Source organism: Diceros bicornis, chromosome 14, assembly GCF_020826845.1.
Source record: "Diceros bicornis minor isolate mBicDic1 chromosome 14, mDicBic1.mat.cur, whole genome shotgun sequence".
NCBI classification, from domain to species: Eukaryota; Metazoa; Chordata; class Mammalia; order Perissodactyla; family Rhinocerotidae; genus Diceros; species Diceros bicornis.
In genome coordinates this window covers 60,541,157-60,559,826 of record NC_080753.1, presented here as the reverse complement: position 1 = coordinate 60,559,826, position 18,670 = coordinate 60,541,157, and the positions used below count along the sequence as shown (strand labels likewise).

At 41.0% G+C, this 18,670-nt stretch overlaps 1 protein-coding gene across 3 annotated transcripts in view; it reads left to right on the top strand.

Annotated features, from left to right (window-relative positions):
• The window catches only part of FARS2 (phenylalanyl-tRNA synthetase 2, mitochondrial), a 503,346-nt gene that overhangs the window by 436,578 nt on the left and 48,098 nt on the right, over positions 1 to 18,670 (top strand). The window lies entirely within an intron of this gene.

Here is an 18,670-nt window from a genome sequence, read left to right as displayed (position 1 = left end):
GCTAATTTAGGAGGCTGTTGTTGGGGTGTAAGAGTGAGAACGAAGGCAGAGGACTGTGTTAGGATCCAGGGGAAATATTGGCCGGTCTGTTCATGTTAGCAACAGAGTGCAGCCACCTCTGGGTTAAGCCAGTCTTATTCCCAAGGCACCACCAAAGAAAAGCGTCTTTGGGAGGATCATCTGTGGGCTTTATCCTTTGCTCTTCCTGCATTTGTGGCCCCGGGGTGGGGGAGTCAGGCCTTCCGGCAGAGTTGATTGATGTGGCTACAGTTGGTCTCCTCCTTATATCTCTTGCTGCTCCTTCTAAATCCTCATCTATAGCCTGAAACTAAAAAGAAAGCTAACTCACTCACAGAAAACAGAGCCTCTTGAAGCAAAATACTTTGTTAAGGAGAATCATAAAAATTAAGAAGGACAAAGCCAACAAAACCTCTGGAAAAGTCAGGAAGACTTGTGAGCATCTCCAAGATGTCCATAATTACTGTGGTTTTGTTGCCAGACACACACACAGGTTCTTTACCCACCACACAAGAGGGGCCAAATAAAAACTGGAACTCCAGGCTTGTAGCAAGGAAAGGGTTTTTATTTTGGGTGATGTCGGCCGGGAGACGAGAGTGAGCCCTCAAATTTGTCTCGTCTCCCGAAAGATGGGAGGCAAGGGGTTGTAAAGTTTGCGAGAAATGAAATGCAGCTGCTTATAGAGATGGGCGGCCTGTGGCCTTGCTGGTGGGCGCCTTCCCACCGGCCTGCCTCTGGCCTTCTGCAGCTGCTTGCTGGGAGGGCGATGGTGAGATAAGGGAATCCGCAGTGGGTGTCCTCGGTTGTCTGTCTCTGTGGTGGAGGGTGGATTCTGGTGCCGGGAAGCCAAGGAGTTGGGGTCTGGGAAGCCTCAGCTTTTTGATAGTCTCTGGATATCACTTTCCCTGTAACAAACCTCAAGAACTGGTAATTAGCCAAAACTTCAGTGTGATCCCAGCGTGAGGCCACTTGGGCTTTTAACAATTTGTGAAGTTCAGGGATACAAAGGTTTAAAAAACCAATATTTACATATGAATGTAACTTAGAGAAGCAGGGAAAGGGGATGAGTGCTTTTGGTTTTAACCCCATATATGCTGGGTTTAATGTAGGGGAACTGATATCAGGGCAGGCTGAAGAAATGGATGCTCCTGAAGGAGCCGATATGAGAAAAAAACAGTGGAGAATAATAATATTACTGTTTATTGAGCATTTTATATGTGCCAGACACTGTTCCACGTGCTTTAAGTGTATCAACCTCATTTAATCCGTACAAACCTCCATTACCCCCATTTTATCTTTAAGAAAACTGAAGTTCAAAGAAGTTAAATATCTTGCCCAAGGTCATACAACTAGTAATTGGCAGAGCCAGGATTTGACCCAGAGGGTCTGATGATAGAGCCTACACATTTAAAAAACTTATAACACATCATCTATTACATTTCACCTGTATCCTTACCCACTCCCTCCCAACACCTTTTTTTTTAATTGATGTTTTAATAGTTTATAATGTGAAATTTTTGGTTGTACATTTTTGTTTGTCCATCACCATATACATGTCTCCCTTCACTCCTTGTGCCCACCCCCTACCCCCATTGCCCCTGGTAACCACAATACAGTTTTCTCTGTCCATGTGTTGGTTTATCTTCCACATATGAGTGAGATCGTATGGTGTTTGTCTTTCTCTTTCTGGCTTATTTCACTTAACGTAATACCCTCCAGGTCCATCCATGTTGTTGCAAATGGGACAATTTTGTCTTTTTCTATGGCTGAGTAGTATTCTATTGTGTGTGTATATATATATATATATATATATATATATATATATATATATATATATACACCACATTTTTTGATCCAGTCGTCAGTCGAGGGACACTTGAGTTGCTTCCACTTCTTGGCTATAGAGAATAATGCTACGATGAACATAGGGGTGCATAAGCCTCTTTGGATTGTTGATTTCAGGTTTGTTGGATAGATTCCCAGTAGTGGCATAGCTGGATCATAGGGTATTTCTATTTTTAATTTTTTGAGGAATCTCCATACCGTTTTCCATAGAGGCTGCACCAGTTTGCATTCCCACCAGCTGTGTATGAGGGTTCCTGTTTCTCCACATCCTCTCCAACATTTGTTGTTTTTTGTCTTGGTGATTATAGCCATTCTAACGGGCGTGAGGTGATATCTTAGTGCTGTTTTTATTTGCATTTCCCTGATGATTACTGATGTTGAACATCTTCTCATGTGCCTATTGGCCATCTGTATATCTTCTTTGGAGAACTGTCTGTTCATTTCCTCTGCCCATTTTTTGACCAGGTTGTTTGTTTTTTTGTTGTTCAGTTGTGTGAGTTCTTTACATATTATGGAGATTAACCCCTTGTCAAATATATGTTTTGCAAATATTTTCTCCCAGCTGGTGGGTTGTCTGTTCATTTTGATTCTGGTTTCATTTGTCTTGTAGAAGCTCTTTAATCTGATAAAGTCCCACTTGCTTATTTTTTCTTTAGTTTCCCTAGTCTGGGTAGGCATGGCATCTGAAAAGATTCCTTTGTGACCAATGTCAAATAGTGTGTTGCCTATATTTTCTTCTATGAGTTTTATAGTTTCAGGTCTCACCTTCAGGTCTTTGATCCATTTTGAGTTAATTTTTGTGAAAGGCGATAGCAGATGGTCCACTTTCATTCTTTTGCATGTGGCTGTCCAGTTTTCCCAACACCATTTATTGAAGAGACTTTCCTTTGCCCATTGTATGTTCTTAGCTCTTTTGTTGAAAATTAGCTGTCCGTATATGTGTGGTTTTATTTCTGGGCTTCCAATTCTGTTCCATTGATCTGCCAAGACCTTTTTTTTAAATGTACAATTCAGTGGCTTTTAGCATATTCACAGAGTTGTGCATCTATCACCATAGTCAATTTTAGAATATTTTCACTACCCCCCAAAAAAAACCCAGGAACTCTTAGCCACCACTCCACAATATCGTCTTTCTCCCTCTCCCCCAGCCCTAGGCAACCACTGATCTGCTTCTTATTTCTATAGATTTGCCTATTCTGGACATTTCCTATACATGGAATCATATAATATGTGGTCCTTTGTGACTGGCTTTTTTTACTTGGCATAATGCTTTCATAATTCATCCATGTTGTAGCATGTATTAGTACTTCCCTTGTTTTTATTGCTGAATAACAATAATAATAATAATAATAAGGCTAATAATGTTGAGCATCTTTTCATGTACTTATTTTCCCATCTATTTTCTTGAAGCCAATCTCATTTCATCCATACATACTCATGTATGTACCTATAACCAAAAAAAAACACCTTTCAAAAAACATAACCACAATATTTGTCACTACATAGAAAAATTATTTAATTATTAAATATGCAGTCAGTGTTCAAATTTTTCTGTTTTCCCTGTTTGTTTCATACTTTCTTTTTTCAGTGGTTGGTTGAATCCAGATCCAGACAAGGCCCACACTTGCATTTGGTTGATACGTCTCTTAGGTCCCTTTTAATTTATGTTTCCTCTCCCTGTCATTTTTGGTCATTTTTGTTGTTGAAGAAATTGGGTTGTTTTTCCCTCATTTCAAAATTTTACCTGTTGCATCCCCGTGGTGTTATTTAACATGTTCTTCTGTCCTCTGTATTTCCTACAAAGTGGTAGTTGAATCTGGGGGCTTAATCAGATTTAAGTTTGATTTGGGATGGGGGACAAGACTAATTCATGGTGGTGTTCTGTAATTCCATATATCTGTCTTTTCGTGCTGCAAAGATTGATCAGTAGATTTAGGTGTTGTCAGCTTAATATATCTATGATAAAGTTTCCCCATCAGCTTTTTACCTAATGGTTTGAGCAGCCATGATGAGCATTGCCTAGATCCATTATTCATCAAGGGGAACTTGCTTTCCTAATCACCCTAGTCAAATGCCTCCCAAGAATGCAACAGTACTCTTTCTACTTTACCCTATTTCTCTTATATTGCAAAGGCATGAAAATGAGGAATTAAGAAGACATTTTATTTTTTATATTAATTGTATAATAATTGACTCAACTCTTCTGTGCTAGACTGAAAACTACCTGAGGGCAGGAACTAGGTCTGTTTTGTTTACTCCTGGGTCCTCAGTGCCCACCCACCCTAAGCCTGGCCCGTGGTCAGAACTTACTAAGTAGATGTGGAGTTAGTGGGTGAATATCATGTGCTTGTTACTGTACACTCTTCTGAAGACTTCCTGTGATGACCAGTGTTGGCCACATGTTTGCTGATAGATATTTATTGACTTCTCTGTTTTCAGATGATGCCACTGTTGAACAGTAAATCAGGTGAAACAGGCTGTAACTTAAGGATGTACAACGGGAGACATTTAGAATATCAAATTCAAGAGTGACAATTCAGAATGCAAGGGGCATTTTTTCTTTTTAACCAAAACCTCTTTTATCTAACTGAACCAAAAAATATGTGATCTTTTTCTTCCCTGAATTCGTGGCCCCAGTTCTCCTCTCCTAACTGAATAGCTAATGAAAGGTTGAGCCTATTCCTGCTTAGCCTGTGAAATCTGACTCTCAGTCCAAAGCGATGGGGCTCCTTTTTTTGGATTTGAAAAGAAAATGTTTTTATTAAATTCTAGTTTATTAGATTCAGGTTAGAAGTGTTGCAAGAAGAGGGAAATTTTATCTAGAATCTTCCTGTTAATATTGAATCTTTGGTTCTTCTAAACCAATGTATGTCTCCCCAGTCTTCCTATGGAAGATGGCAGGAGTGTTTCCAATCCCACTTGGAGCCTCACCTCTTGCAACTTGTGCAGAGCACATCGTTTGCAACATAGTCAGGATCTGAGATTTGTCTCCTGCCTCCCCCTACCCTTCTTACCTACTGATTCAGTTAAACTTGTCTGAAGAAAAAGGCTCCCTGTGGCTGAAGGAAAGCACTTAGTGCTAACATGGGACTTTGAAAGCAGAAGATGCTTTTTTTGGGGAAAAAAAGGCAGTTGTAAGGGTACAATCAGTGCCCTTGTGTGTGGACATTCTCTCAGGCTTCAACACAAAGAAGAGCTTTATGTGGACTTAGTACAAGTTATGGGTTATGCGGCCAGCCAAGAGCTGTAACTATCACTAGTTCGTCATTGATGTGACACTAAGAAACAGAGTGTACGTCTTTCCAAGACAAGATAATTCCAAGTTCAGGTTCTGCAACATCATTCAGCCCATCTGAAAAGCTGTAGTTGATTTTATATACTACAGTCCATTCAAAACTAATCCTGCAAAGCATAGTGTGTTTACTTTTACATGAGACAGCTTCCAAATGTGGCTTCTTTTTAGTGTGACACAAACCCTTTGTGGACTCTCTCTGTCATACCACAGAAATTGTCATAGCCACAATGTCATTTGTCTCCCAGAAGCTTGAGAACCACTTTTAAAACATGTCATATGCTTTCCTATTAAAAAGTGATGTTTAAATAGTAGTTAGGCTCCTATTTAGCATGCAGTGTAGCATGCAATTTGCAGTGCACAACAGTAAAAAAGAAAACAACAACAACAAAACACTGCTGCAATACCAGTAGTTAAAACTAAAGCAGTTACATCAAACACATTTAGAAGTAGTTTTAAAATTTTTATCTTGATGTAGGCACTTAAGAAAAAGGAAAGGATAAAAAAGTAGTTGAAGACATTTATGGTGATTCTGAGGGAGACTTCTGAGTTCTTCAGAGGCTTACCTGTTGTTGTCATTAGGTCTTCATCTCACTGGTGTTACTCTAAAACTTATGAGCCATTGTTCAACCTTTTGCAGATGTTTTGAAAGAAAGAAGGGCAGACAAATATTAAGAGAGTGTGTCTTTAGTCTATTCATTCAACAGCATTTGTCAAGTACTTAGCATATGCTAACCTCTAGAGCAGTAGTTCTCAAACTTTTTGGTCTCAAGATCCCCTTAACATGCTTAAAAATTATTAAGGACACCAGGGAGCTTTTGTTTATGTGGGGTTGTATCTACTGATGTCAATCATATTAAAAAATTTTAATGTAATATTTAAAAATATTTTATTAATTCATTTAGATGTAATAAAACCATTGCATGTTAACATAACATAATTTTATGAAAAATAACTAAAAATTTTAATGAAAAGAGTGGCAGTGATTTACATTTTTTTAAATCTCTCTAATGTCTCACTTAGTAGAAGACAGCAGGGTTCTTATATCTGCTTTTGTGTTTAATCTAGTGCTCTAAGTTGTTTTGGTTGAAGTATATGAAGAAAATCTGACCTTGCCACAGATATGTTGTTGAAAAAGGGAGAAGTGTCTTAATAGCCTTTTGAGAAAATTGTAGATATTCTTCTATGATATTACACCAAAACTCAACAAGTGGTAGTTTCTTAAAAGTTAGTTGCATTGAGAAATCTGAAACAATATCAATGAACTTTTTTATGTTACATTAAAATCCATTAGTCTGTCTTGCAGTTTGAATAGATCTTTTACCCATGCATGATTTTGTGACATCATGCATTAGTCAATTGGAAAATATGGTTCACTGAGTTATACAGCTCTTTCAAATGTTGACACATTTCATTATCCAAGATTTAAAAATCACATTCATCAATATCACCACCTGTCTCATCAGAGATGTCTTAACTATTGGGAAGCATTGGCAGATACAAGTTTTCCAAAATTCAAATTGTTGCTTGAATTTTATCATTGGCGAAATATACTGTCAGTTCTTGAAGTAGCAGGCTCACTTCGTTCATTTTTGCAAAAATCTCTGCCATCATGCATCTGTGTGGTTCTTTCACCTAAAATGGTGTTCCATGAAGCAAATTGCTAGTTCATCTTGCAATTGAAATGATCACAGAGAGCTTTTCCCTGAGACAACCCTTGTCCTTCAATGTGTAACAGAAGTGCTGTATATGCATTTCCTGTTTAGTCACGCAGAATATAGAAAAGACGTGTACACGAGAGTTGAGACTTAATAAAGGTGATAATTTTTACTGCTTTTTCGAGGACATTCCTAAGTGAAACTGAATTGTTTTTTCCCTGCAAGTTTGAGATGGTAAGACATTCAATGACACTTGTACAGGTTGATGCTGCTACCGTGATCCGTGCTAAGGCACCATGAGTTTTATCCATTCTTACTTTTGCACTGACATTGTAAATGTCAACGCAGTGAAAAGTGCAAATAAAGTCTTATTGTTATGAAATAGTTTTTGACCTTGTGAGCCCCTGAAAGGATCTTGGGGACGCCCAGAGGCCTATACTAGATATACAGCTTGATCTATACAAGACTTTTTTCTTGTAGAGAGGGAAGACAGATAATAAACTAACCAAAATAAAGCAGGGCAGTATGCCAGAGGGGTGTTTGAGGTTGGACGGCCATGAAAGGCTTCTCAGAGAAGGTAACATATAAGGTGAAACTTAAGAGGACGTAGAGGAGAACAGCCGGTTCAGGCCGCACAGCAAGGCTGTTCCAGGAACAGAAAGAGGACCATGTTGCTAAGCATAGTGAGTGAAGGGGACTTGGTGAGAGAGAAGGGCAGTGAGATAGTCAAGGGCCACCCCAGATTGGGCCTTAGAAACCAAGGTAAGGAGCTAGATTTTATTGAGTTCAGTGAGGACTTGGAGGGAACTGAGCCAAAGTGAAAAGTGATGGCCATCTTGTACTGTCCCCAGGAGGTTGCGTCTTCACCCGCTTCCACCTCCTGTCTTCTCTAGATGACCATAGCTCGGCTTCAGGTTCTAACTGCTGGTTGTAAAGTTGTGAATGTAAGTGGGAAAGTCCCAAAAGATTACATATAGTAGGATACTCTTTTTATAAAATAAAAGATAACTTCTAAAAATATTATAGTTGTGATGGAGGCTATACAGAAAGGAAACCAAGGGGACAATAGAAATTGAGAATAGTGATTACCTCAGATAGGGGAGCCAGGAGGACCCGCTGGGAGGAGACTGCGCAGAGAGACGTAGGTCCGTGTCAAAGCTCCAGATCTGGTGTTGAGTGGTGGCTTCGTGGATGTTTATTATCTCGTGTTGTGAAGAACAGATGAATGAGTGAAAGCAAGCAGGCCATGTATGGACCAAGCATAAGAGTGTCAGATCATGTCTGACCCAAGTGTGTGCACCTGGTGTTTAATATAAAAAGAAAATTGGAGTAGAGAAGAAACAAATCTAACACCTTTTTCATTTCCTCACAAACCAAAAGGCAGCTTCCTAGCTCATTCTGACCATAGCTATGCAAATATCAGCTGTAGCATCTGGTTAAGAACTTGGGTCCTGGGGTAAAACTGCTCGGATTCAAATCTTTGCTTTATACACTACCAACTGTGCAACCTTGGGCACATCACAAGCCCCTCCAGGCCTTAGTATCTTCATCGGTAATGTGGGATCGTAGCAGAATCCCTCTCTAGGTTTGGGGAGAAGATTTAATAGGATAACACCTGTAAAGTGCTTGTTACAAGGTTCTCAGTCACGTTTGCAGGGCAGGTGAGAATTCTGTTTCCTGTAAATAGTTCCTGCTCCTTTTCATTTCTTTTTTCTTTATGTAACCAGGGGAAACCAAGAATGAAGCATGTTTGTTTTTTGTTTTGTTTGTGAGGAAAAGGTTGTTGAATCTATTCTTAAGAATGTTTGAATTACATTCTCTTTGCCTGAGGATGATATTTTTATCTTATATGATTGTTCTTTGAACAAGCAGTAAAAAAACAAAATGAAATTGGGAGGCTCCGTGCTTTCTTCCTGAAAAGAGGCGTCAGGGCTTTGGGCCAAAATGTGGCTTGAAATGAATTTTAGAAGCAGCCACAGCAGGTAGTCACAGTGGTGAGGGGCCCTGCTGGTGACAGGCACATTTCCCCAAGGACAGGGGAAATGCCCTGCAGGGCGCATGCTGGGCTGCCCACAGTGCAGGGACCTGCTGAGGAAGAGTGGGCTCTGTGGGAAAGGAAGGGCCGCCCCAATGGGTTACACAGGAGGCTGCACCAGGCAAGTGTTTTACGTTTCAGTGCACTTTTCCCTGCACTGCATGATTTCAGTTTTCTCTTATAGTGGTTTAGATCTGCCAGATTAGACCTTTTTCCTAAGGAAGGGGCTGGCACAGGGCTGTCAGCTATCAGAGACCTGAGGTGGCAGCCACCAGTGCCCCTCCTCACCAGGTTCAAAAGGAGCAGAGGATTCTGGGTTCCATGATGAAGAGGAGCTGCCAAGACCCGGCATGTGACCAGGAACAAGGAGCAAACAAACATTTCCATGCAGGAAATGATATGGGAACTCTTTTGCTGCAGCGTCACTTCCCTTTGTGGTCATCAGGAAAAATACATGCACATGTAATGCTTTCGTGGCGTGAGTCTCAGGATTGCCTATGCCCATGAGGTGTCTGGAGGGCAAACTCTGAGTCCCTGGGCTGTTCCACAAGCCAAGGAGGAGAGTACTTGGGAGAGAGAAAGAGGCCACAGCTTAGCGAGAGGGGAGGACAGGACTCCTCCCATGACTGAGTGTGGCAGGAGCACAGCTCTTCCTGCACTGGATGCAGTGCTCTACCAGCTGACCAACCAGGACTCAGAATGTCCTCGACGGAAGGATCTTAGAGGCCATCGAGTCCCCCATACGTGCTTCACTAACTCCCCTCAACCCTCCATCACAGCAGCCCATTGTATTCTAGAACAGATCCCTCTGATTGTTAGGGAATTCTTCTTTATATTGAGCTGAAATCTGCCTCCCCAGAACTTCCATAGATTAATTCTAATTCAAGTCTCTAGTAACATAAAATTTATCTGTCCCATTTCAAACTTCACACATTCAGCATATAATTACTGGGAACTATATGTGGCAGGCACTGTGCTAGAGGCCGTGCAGACAGAGAAGGCGCGTGAGGCCCGCTGAGAACAGCTAGATTGAGAGCTTTGTGACACTTGGCAAGCTGAGCTCAGTCTCTCCATTGATATAATGGGAATCTATAATATCTACTTACCTCATTGGATTGCTGTGAGGAGCCCCCGATATAGGACGTGAAATACTTGCGCTGCCTTTGGCACATAGTAGGTGTCCAATAGTGTGTTTTCTGAAATCTTATCATCATTATATTATTATTAAGCACAGACCTTGCCAAACATAGGAGAGATGAGATGGGACCACGGGCGCTCATTAGGCAGAATCCTGTGTCCCAGAGCCTCACAGTGCAGTGGATTCAGAAGCAGGAGTAATCACGTCAAGTTGCATGATCAGGGGAGTCTTCCCAGGCTGCAGCTGTGAATAGGAATGGGGTGATCTAGGACAGAGTTTAGGGGGATGCAGAGGGGAAGATGATTTGAGAGCAAGAGTCAGATAGGCAAATTGGCAGTATATGGAATGGACAAAACAGAAGAGGTTCAAGGAACTTCCATAGGTAGTTTCCATAAATTCTGCCAAAGCAGGGCTTAGGTGACTGAACAAAAGCATATTTTTCTGAAATTACTCAGTGGGCCCAGGCCAAGACAAAAGTGTTCTTGTTCCTCAAGTTTCCAAGGAACTTAAATTTTTCTTTAACTTGCTTATTATTTTTTTTTCTATTTTTAAATTAAGGTATATTTACATACAGTAAAAATCATCTTTTTGTGGACAGTTCTACAAGTTTTGACAAAAGCGAAAACAGTCATGTGTCACTTAATGACAAGGATACATTCTGAGAAATGTGTCGTTAGGCAATCTTGTCATCGTGTGAATGTCATAGAGTGTACTTACACAAACCTAGATGGTATGGCCTACTACGCACCTGGGCTATGTGGTACTAATCTTATGGGACCACCGTGGTATATGTGGTCTGTCATTGACTGAAACGTTACTATGTGTCACATGATTGTAGTCATGTAATGACTGCCAACCATGATATAGAACAGTCCCACCATCCCCCCTAAATTCCCTTTTCCCTTGTGCCACTTTAGTCGACCCTGCCTCCCACTCTCAGCTTGCAGAATCCACTGATCTGTTTTCTGACCCTATACTTTTGCCCTTACCAGAATGTCATATAAATGGTATTATATGGTATATAACTTTTTGAATCTGATTTCTTTCATGTAGCGTGATGCCTTTGAGATTCATCCATGTTGTTGTGTGTTAGTAGTTTGTTCCTTTTTACTGCTGAGTAGTATTCCATTGTGTGAATGAACAACAGTTTGTTTATCCATTTCCCAGGTGAGGGGTATTTAGACTGTTTCCAGTTTTGGGCAAATATAAATAAAGCTGCTATAAACATTCACATCCAGGTGTTGGCGTGAACATAAGTTTTCATTTCACTTGGGTAGATAGCCAAGAGTGGGATTGCTGGGTCATATGGTAAGTGTATGTTTAACTTTGTAAGAAACTGCCACACTGTTCCAAGTGGCTGTACCATTTTACCTTCCTGCCAGCAATGTAAGTTAGTTCCAGTTGCTCAGCATCCTCACCAGCGCTTGATATTGTCAGATTTTTGTTTGTTGGTTGGTTTATCTGTTTTTTAGCTAGTCTAATAGACATAGTGATAAATTATTGTGCTTTTAATTTGCATTTTTCTAATATCAAAGAATGTTGAATATCTTTTCATGTGCTTATTTGCCATCTGTGTATCTTTGGTGAATTGTCTGTTCATATCTTTTGTCCATTTTTTAAATTGAGTTTTTCTTTTTATTAAGGTCCAATTTATCAATTTTTTTCTTTTATGGATTGTATGTTTGGTATTGTATCTAAGAAGTCTTTACCCAATCCAAGATCACAAAGATTTTCTTCTAGATGTTTTAGAGTTTTGGGTTTTACACTTAAATTCAATTTGAATTAAGTTTTGCAAGAGTTGCAGGGTGTGAATCGAGGTTCCTTTTCTACTTTTTTTATTTATGGCTATCCAGTTGTTCCAGGACCGTGTTCAATAGACTCTCCTTTCTCCATGGAATTGCATTTTCACTTTTTGATTTCAGAAATCAATTGACCATGTATGTGTGGGCCTATTTGGGATTTTGTATTCTCTTCATTTATCTATGGTTCTGTTCTTTGTTTAACACTACACTGGCTTGATTACTGTTGCTTTATAGGTAATCTTGACGTTAAGTAGTGCAAGCCCTCAAACTTTGTTCTTTTTCAAAATTTTTTTGGATGTTCCTTTGCTTTTCCATAAAAAATTTAAATTTGGTTAATTTCTACAAAAACTTTTGCACAGGCTTTGATTGGAATTGTATTGAATCTATAGATTAGTCTGGGAAGAATCGACATTAAAAATACTATTGAGTCTGTCGATCCATGACTATAGTATATCTCACCATTTATTTAGATCTTCTTTGATTTATTTCATCACTTTTCAGCATACATATCTGACACATTTTCTAAGATTTATTCTTACTTATTTCATGTTTTTTGATGCTGTTGCAAATGGTACTGTTTTTATTATTTCAGTTGTTTACTGCTAGTTTATAGGAACATAATTGATTTTTGAATATTGACCTTGTATCTTGCAACCTTACTAAGTTTAGTAGCTTGTTTATAGATTCTTTGGGGTTTTCTCTGTAGACAAATCATGTCATCTGTGAATAAGAGAATTTTATTTCTTCCTTTCCAATACATACGCCTTTTATTTCTTTTTCTTGCTTTATTACACTGGCTAGCACCTTAAATATGATGTTTGTTATTATTTATTATTAATTTATTATTCATAGGTTTATCATATTGGTCTTGTTGGGAAAAGTCATCAAGTGTCTATCAAGTGTCAAGTTTTATATATGGCACTGCAGGGCATATAAAGAAAAATAGAACATTAAGCCAATCGCCAAGAAGCTTAGGATTATGTAGGAAATGTAAGATATTTTCCCAAATAAGAATAACACTAGGTAAAAAGTATAGGTGATACCATAGTCCCTTAGCGTCAGGTCCTAAGTGGGTGAAGCCCTGAGTGGGGTTGAGAAGGAGGCAGGCAGTTTCCTATCCCTGCTCAGAAGGCTTCTTAGAACTGCACAATGGATCAGAGATGGCCCCTGATTTGTTCCCAATGTTTTGGGTTGGGTTACATGCTAGCCCAAGAGATGAAGTAGGTTTAGGAACAAATACGGCCTGGCCAGGCCTAAGGGAGGTAGCAATTTGCACCTGTTTGTTATGATTCTGGCAGGAAGGGCAATTTCTAGCACACAATACCTGAGGGAAAAAATGCTCAGCAAATACACTTTTCTTCCCTTCAAAAACTCAGAGACCCTAGAAGGAAACTGAAGCAGGAAGAATGCCCTCCCAAAACTGCCCTTCCAGACTTTGAGGGTCAGTCAGAAATACAGGATGGGCCTCAATTCCAAGTGAGGGGAAAAATGTGAGATCAGGGGCGGTAGAGTGCGAACTCAGGGACTGATGAGAAGAGAGGCTAATAAGAAGAAGAATTACCTTCAGCTGTGTGCTGGGCATTAGCATCCTCTCCTCCTTTCCTGCATGAACCTTCACATGTCCAGTGTTTTCACTACAAGCATCTTTGCGACAAGCATTTTTGCTGCAAACTTTTTTGCCACCTAACTAACTGGCCATGAGGTAATTTTGCCGTAAAAGATAAAATCACAAAAAATAAAGAGGGATATTAATTTAAAAGGACAAAATGAAACATGAAAAAATGAGTGGCAAAATTAAAAAGACTTTATTGCAAAATACTTGAATACATGTAAAATTTGTATATGTAGATTCATGGCAATACTGCACAAAGCACTGATTTTATTTTATTTTTTGTGGATTATACCTAACTAAGCACTTCTGTTCGTTCTATGGGAAATGTGGGTTCAACCCTGCACCCTCAAAGAAGCTCTTGGCCCTCTTACTCCTCCAATGTAGTGTGTTTAAAATAAGAAACCAATTTTTGGGGCAAATCATCATCATCTGTCAGCTCGATAAAGCCATCAATACAACATCGTTAATTGGAAGAAATACTGTATTAAGACCACACCACCAGCACCACATCTGCTCGTCACTAGATAGACCATTATGAGAGCTAGCTAAGATTTATATCGTATAAAGATGGAAGTCACTGTGAGAACTTCATCAGTGGAGAAATGAAATGACAAAAAAAAAAAAAACCCAAAAACTGTCAACCAGCTGTTTTACCTTTCACGGCAGAATTGCCTTACAGCCAATTAGTTAGGCAGCGAAAATGTTTGCAGCAAAGATGCTTACAGCGAAACTTCAGTGTCAAGGTTGGAAGGAGGTATCACAGAATACTGTTTCTGGGGCTCAGAAAAGGGGGAGGTGAGTAATATGGGAAAGAAGCTCCTGGAGCAGAAAAATGAGTAAAATTTGGATATGCAGAAACAGAAGAGAAGGACATTCCAGGCCAAAGCACAGGGAAGAGAGGCTAGCTGAGAACAGTAATACTTGGGGCCTCACTCATGCTTTGGACCTCACGCATGGAATGGAGCAGGTTGAAGGGGATTCGTGGAGAGAAAGCTAGAAAGGGACTTTATGGGCAGGTTGTGTGAGGCCTTGAGTGCCAGGAATTTGATCATCAATAGGAGGTGAGAAAACGTTTTGAGCAGGAAGGGAAATGAGATCTGAGCTTTGAGGCAGTTATTATAAAACAGTTCCAAGCATGACCTCTCCACCTGGGCTACCTGGGTTCAAATCCTGGCCACTAGCTGTGGCAAGAGCTAGCTGTCCTCTCGGTGGCTCAGTTTCCATGTCTGTGAAACAGGAATAACAAGAGTACCAGCTTGTAAAGGTTGAATGAGTTGATACAGGTGAAGCTCTTAAAAGAGTGCCTGGCATGTGAAAAAGTGCTATAAAAGTGTTGTCGTGTATTGTGGTTATCATCATCATCATCATTATTTTAGGAACATTAATTGGAAGAAGGGTGAGTGCATTTGAGCACTTAAGTGACTGTCACCATAGGGTGATTTTAAAAGGGGGGGTGTGCTTCCCCCACCCCCCCACCGCCCCAAGGTACCTGCCTCAGGCTCTCTCCTCTTCCTCCACCCCTGCAGTTGAAACACAAATAGAAATTTTGCTCTTTTTTTCTTTTTAAAATCTTTTTTTGATCCTCACTTGGGTTAATCACACTCTGGAACTCCTTCAGCCGACTGTATAACAGACGTGTGCACATTTAGGGCTGCACTTCTCATGTGTAGATTTGGGGAAGGACTTTCCAGTGCCTCGCTCACGAGCCAGCAGGCCCCTGTGCTGGGGACGCATAGTTGGTGGCTGGAGTCCACCACCAAGATAATAATTATGAAGAGAGCAGCAAATAGGAAAATATCTAGACAATAATGTTAAATGAAACAAAACCTAAAGTTGTACGTGCATAACCATCGTAACTGTGAAAATATGGATACATATGAGCAAAGACCATAAAGAAATGGAGACACATGACAACATTTGTGTTAAGATGGGGAGAATATGAGCATGTTGTTTTTCCTTTAATGTTTCTGCAATTGTTTTAACAATATGTTGTCGGGGGAAGAGGGAGAATCTCCCTCTGCTCTTTCCCTTAAGGTTCTTTTGGCTGGCCAAATAATTAACAAGACAGGTTAGCAGGAGAAAATAATACCAAGTTTAATAACATGTATATATGGGAGAAAGCAGGGACACTGCGTTTCTCAACACAATAGCAGAAATTCTCGTCTTAAATACCATGTTCAGCCAATGACAAAGGAGGATTTTGGAGGTGGGGGGAGTCAGTTACAGGAGATTACCACTAAAGCACAGTAAACAAGAGTAAGGTTATTATGCAGATTTAAGGTCTCACCTTTCACATTGATAAGTTTCTAGAAATGAGGCCATCCCCCCCTCTTCCCAAAACAGAGAGGGAGATACCTTTACAAATGGAGATTTCCCTTATAAATGTAAATGTTTGTCTGGCAACTCCTTGCAGGGCCATCCAGAGAATGTGGCCAGAGAGACAGAACTTGCGATAAGATGGGCTTGTTGGTGCTTTTCCTGTTGTAACATTTATCCTACATTATGTTTACAGCCATCATGATAGATCTGTTCCAGGAAGGAGTTACTATGTCAAATTCTTTAGGCAGTTAGTGGGGGAGGTCAAATGTCCCTAGAGAAAACAACCAAGGTAAAGAGATAGATTTCAGGGTGGCCAAATCTTGATCTCCCACAATGTAAAAGGTAGAAAAAAATGAAGGAGGGAGCATGAGACTCCCTGTGCCTCAGAGGCCCCTACTGTAGAACAGTCATTGTTTTAGCAGAGATTAGAGGCTACGGAAGGGTGGAGGACATCAGTAGTTAAACAACCAGCCCATGGTCCCCGGAGCCAAGGTCCCCTCTGCCCCCTCTTGCCCCAGAATACACTGTCTTCTCCACTGTTGGAAATTCCGAGCCAACAGCTCCTGCACTAGCTCTCAGCAATAAAGGGCCCCACCCTTCTGCTCAGACAACACTCCCCAGGGACTAGGCGCTCTTCCAGAGCGTCCCGGGTAACTGGACCTTAAATGAATGTGTGGTGTCCTTAGGAGATCTCAGGGATGGTCTCGGTTAAACAAACATGATTCACAGTCCAGCTTTGTCACTATCATGTACAAATGATGTGACCCTGGATAAGGTCCTTCACCTTCTTGAGCCTCAGTTTTACCATCTGTAAAATGGGATTAATAATACCTTTTTCAGTGGGCTGTTACTAGTAGGAAAAGCGTGAATACAGTGCTTGGCGCCCAGGAAATTGCTCAATAAACAGTAGCGGCCACTGCTGTGGTGGTGAAGGTGGGGTTGTTATTAATTTTACTGGAGAGAACCATCATGGCCAGCTCTACCACCGCCTGCATCCATGAGGTCAGACCCCATTCCAAGAGCTTTCTCTCCCTCCCCTGGTCCCCTGGAACATTTTGTTTGTACCTGTTTCACAGCATTTGCTACTTTCTCCGTAATAGTGGTGTCATTTATATTCGTTATCACTTTTCAGAGGTAATGGCCTGGTGCTGAGTGGCTAGAAGGAAGGAAACAGGGACTTTGCGTTTAAGTAAAGACCAGAAAGGCTACCGTGGTGAGTTTCAGGTAATTGGAAGAAAGCACATTCAGGGGACCTTCTGGAGTCAGTCTTTGTGACTCAGGATGTATTTGTGTCTATAACGGGCAGTGAAGGGGCATGGTTTCAAATGAGAAGGGCCTTTCTGTGTCCCTCAAGTCATCCTTCCTCCGTAGTCCCCTGCTCCACATATGTAAAGGTGCCCCCATATCTGTGATCAGGCCTTGGCCTTGTGCATCCACAGTGCTCTCTGCCCTCCACCGCAGCTGTGACTACACTGCACTGCTCCTGTCTGCATATGTGTCCGCCGCCTGCTGAGACAGCACTGGGAACATCGTAGGCACTCAGTAAATATTTAATAAATGGCTGAATTGGTTAATTAAGTCCAGATAAAGTGGGTCTGAAGAATTTACAGATTGATGTACCACAAGGATCTCATTTTCAGGTACGTTTCCCTCCAACGCACTGGGACAGCCCAGAAAAGTTCCTCGAGCTTCTAGCATATCAGGCTCACTGCCATGTGTCCTCAGCATTTGGAAATGTAATGCAAGGGATGCCCACAGAGAATGATTTCTAAATGAGCTTCCTGCCTTAAGGCAAAGGTTCATTGGCCTGTGCAGTTAGAAGGGCCACCAAGTGAAAGAAACTGTTAGGGGGGAAGTAATGTGGGTGAAAGGTCGCTAGGAGCTTAGCTTACTGTGGCGCTTAATGGATGCTAAATAATTGAAAGAATATAATGAGAGATGGGTGACTGCTGCATTGATGAACCCGTGATGAACTAAGCGGTCCTAGAACATTTGCAAATTGGTCATTAATGTTTCATCAACAGTGTCTGCATCCTTTGTTAATTTTGAATGGTGGCAAGAGTTTCCAATCACGGGGATACAGTTTCATGAGACACTTAAATAGAGGAATTATGCCTGGCCTGCAATTCTACCCAATAATTTTGGTTTATTTCAGAATAGTCTAATAGCTGGGAATGGCCTAGTATCGATTGCTAATGTGCCTAGAAGGGACTTGGTTGCTTTCACATTGTGACATTTGGAGGGGAATTATGGATTTTATAGCATTACAGCTTTATTGTTTTGCTTTGCTTTGCTTTGCTTTGCCTGTTTTTGAAGCAAGATTTGCTCAAGCTGAAATGACTGTTTACTCATGACGGGGAGGGAGCCAGGAGGTATAGGGAATAATTCTACGCATCTAGAAAGAATGCCTTCTTCAAAATGATTTTTGCTGTTGGAAAAGCTGAGAACATACTCACGTGATTCTCTCCCTGCAGTAAGTGACAGGAAAAACACATTGTGTGCTGTGGATAGCTATAATTGGCAGCGAATTGGTTTAAATCATAAAGAAAGACTCAGTATACACAGCTCACTGTACTTCAGGAGAACCTCGCTGGAGGAAGGAAATGGAGGCTCAGTCTAGAGTCCTAGAAACGCCAGGCCCAGTCACGAGCCTCCTGTGGTTGGGTTTCCCAGGAAATGACCATGTACTTGCCCAACGTCAGCTGTGCTTTTTGGTAAAATTTTCCACTCCCTGCTGCTGCCCCGGCCACTCCATCGAGGCACTGTGCGTTGTAGGGGTTGCTGAGCCTGCTGTGTTGAATGTGTCCCACCTGAAACCGTGCCCGAGCTCCAGTTCTTTCACTGACTTTTTTTTTTTTTTTTTTTTTTGTGAGGAGATCAGCCCTGAGCTAACATCCGCCAATCCTCCTCTTTTTTTGCTGAGGAAGACGGCCCTGGGCTAACATCTGTGC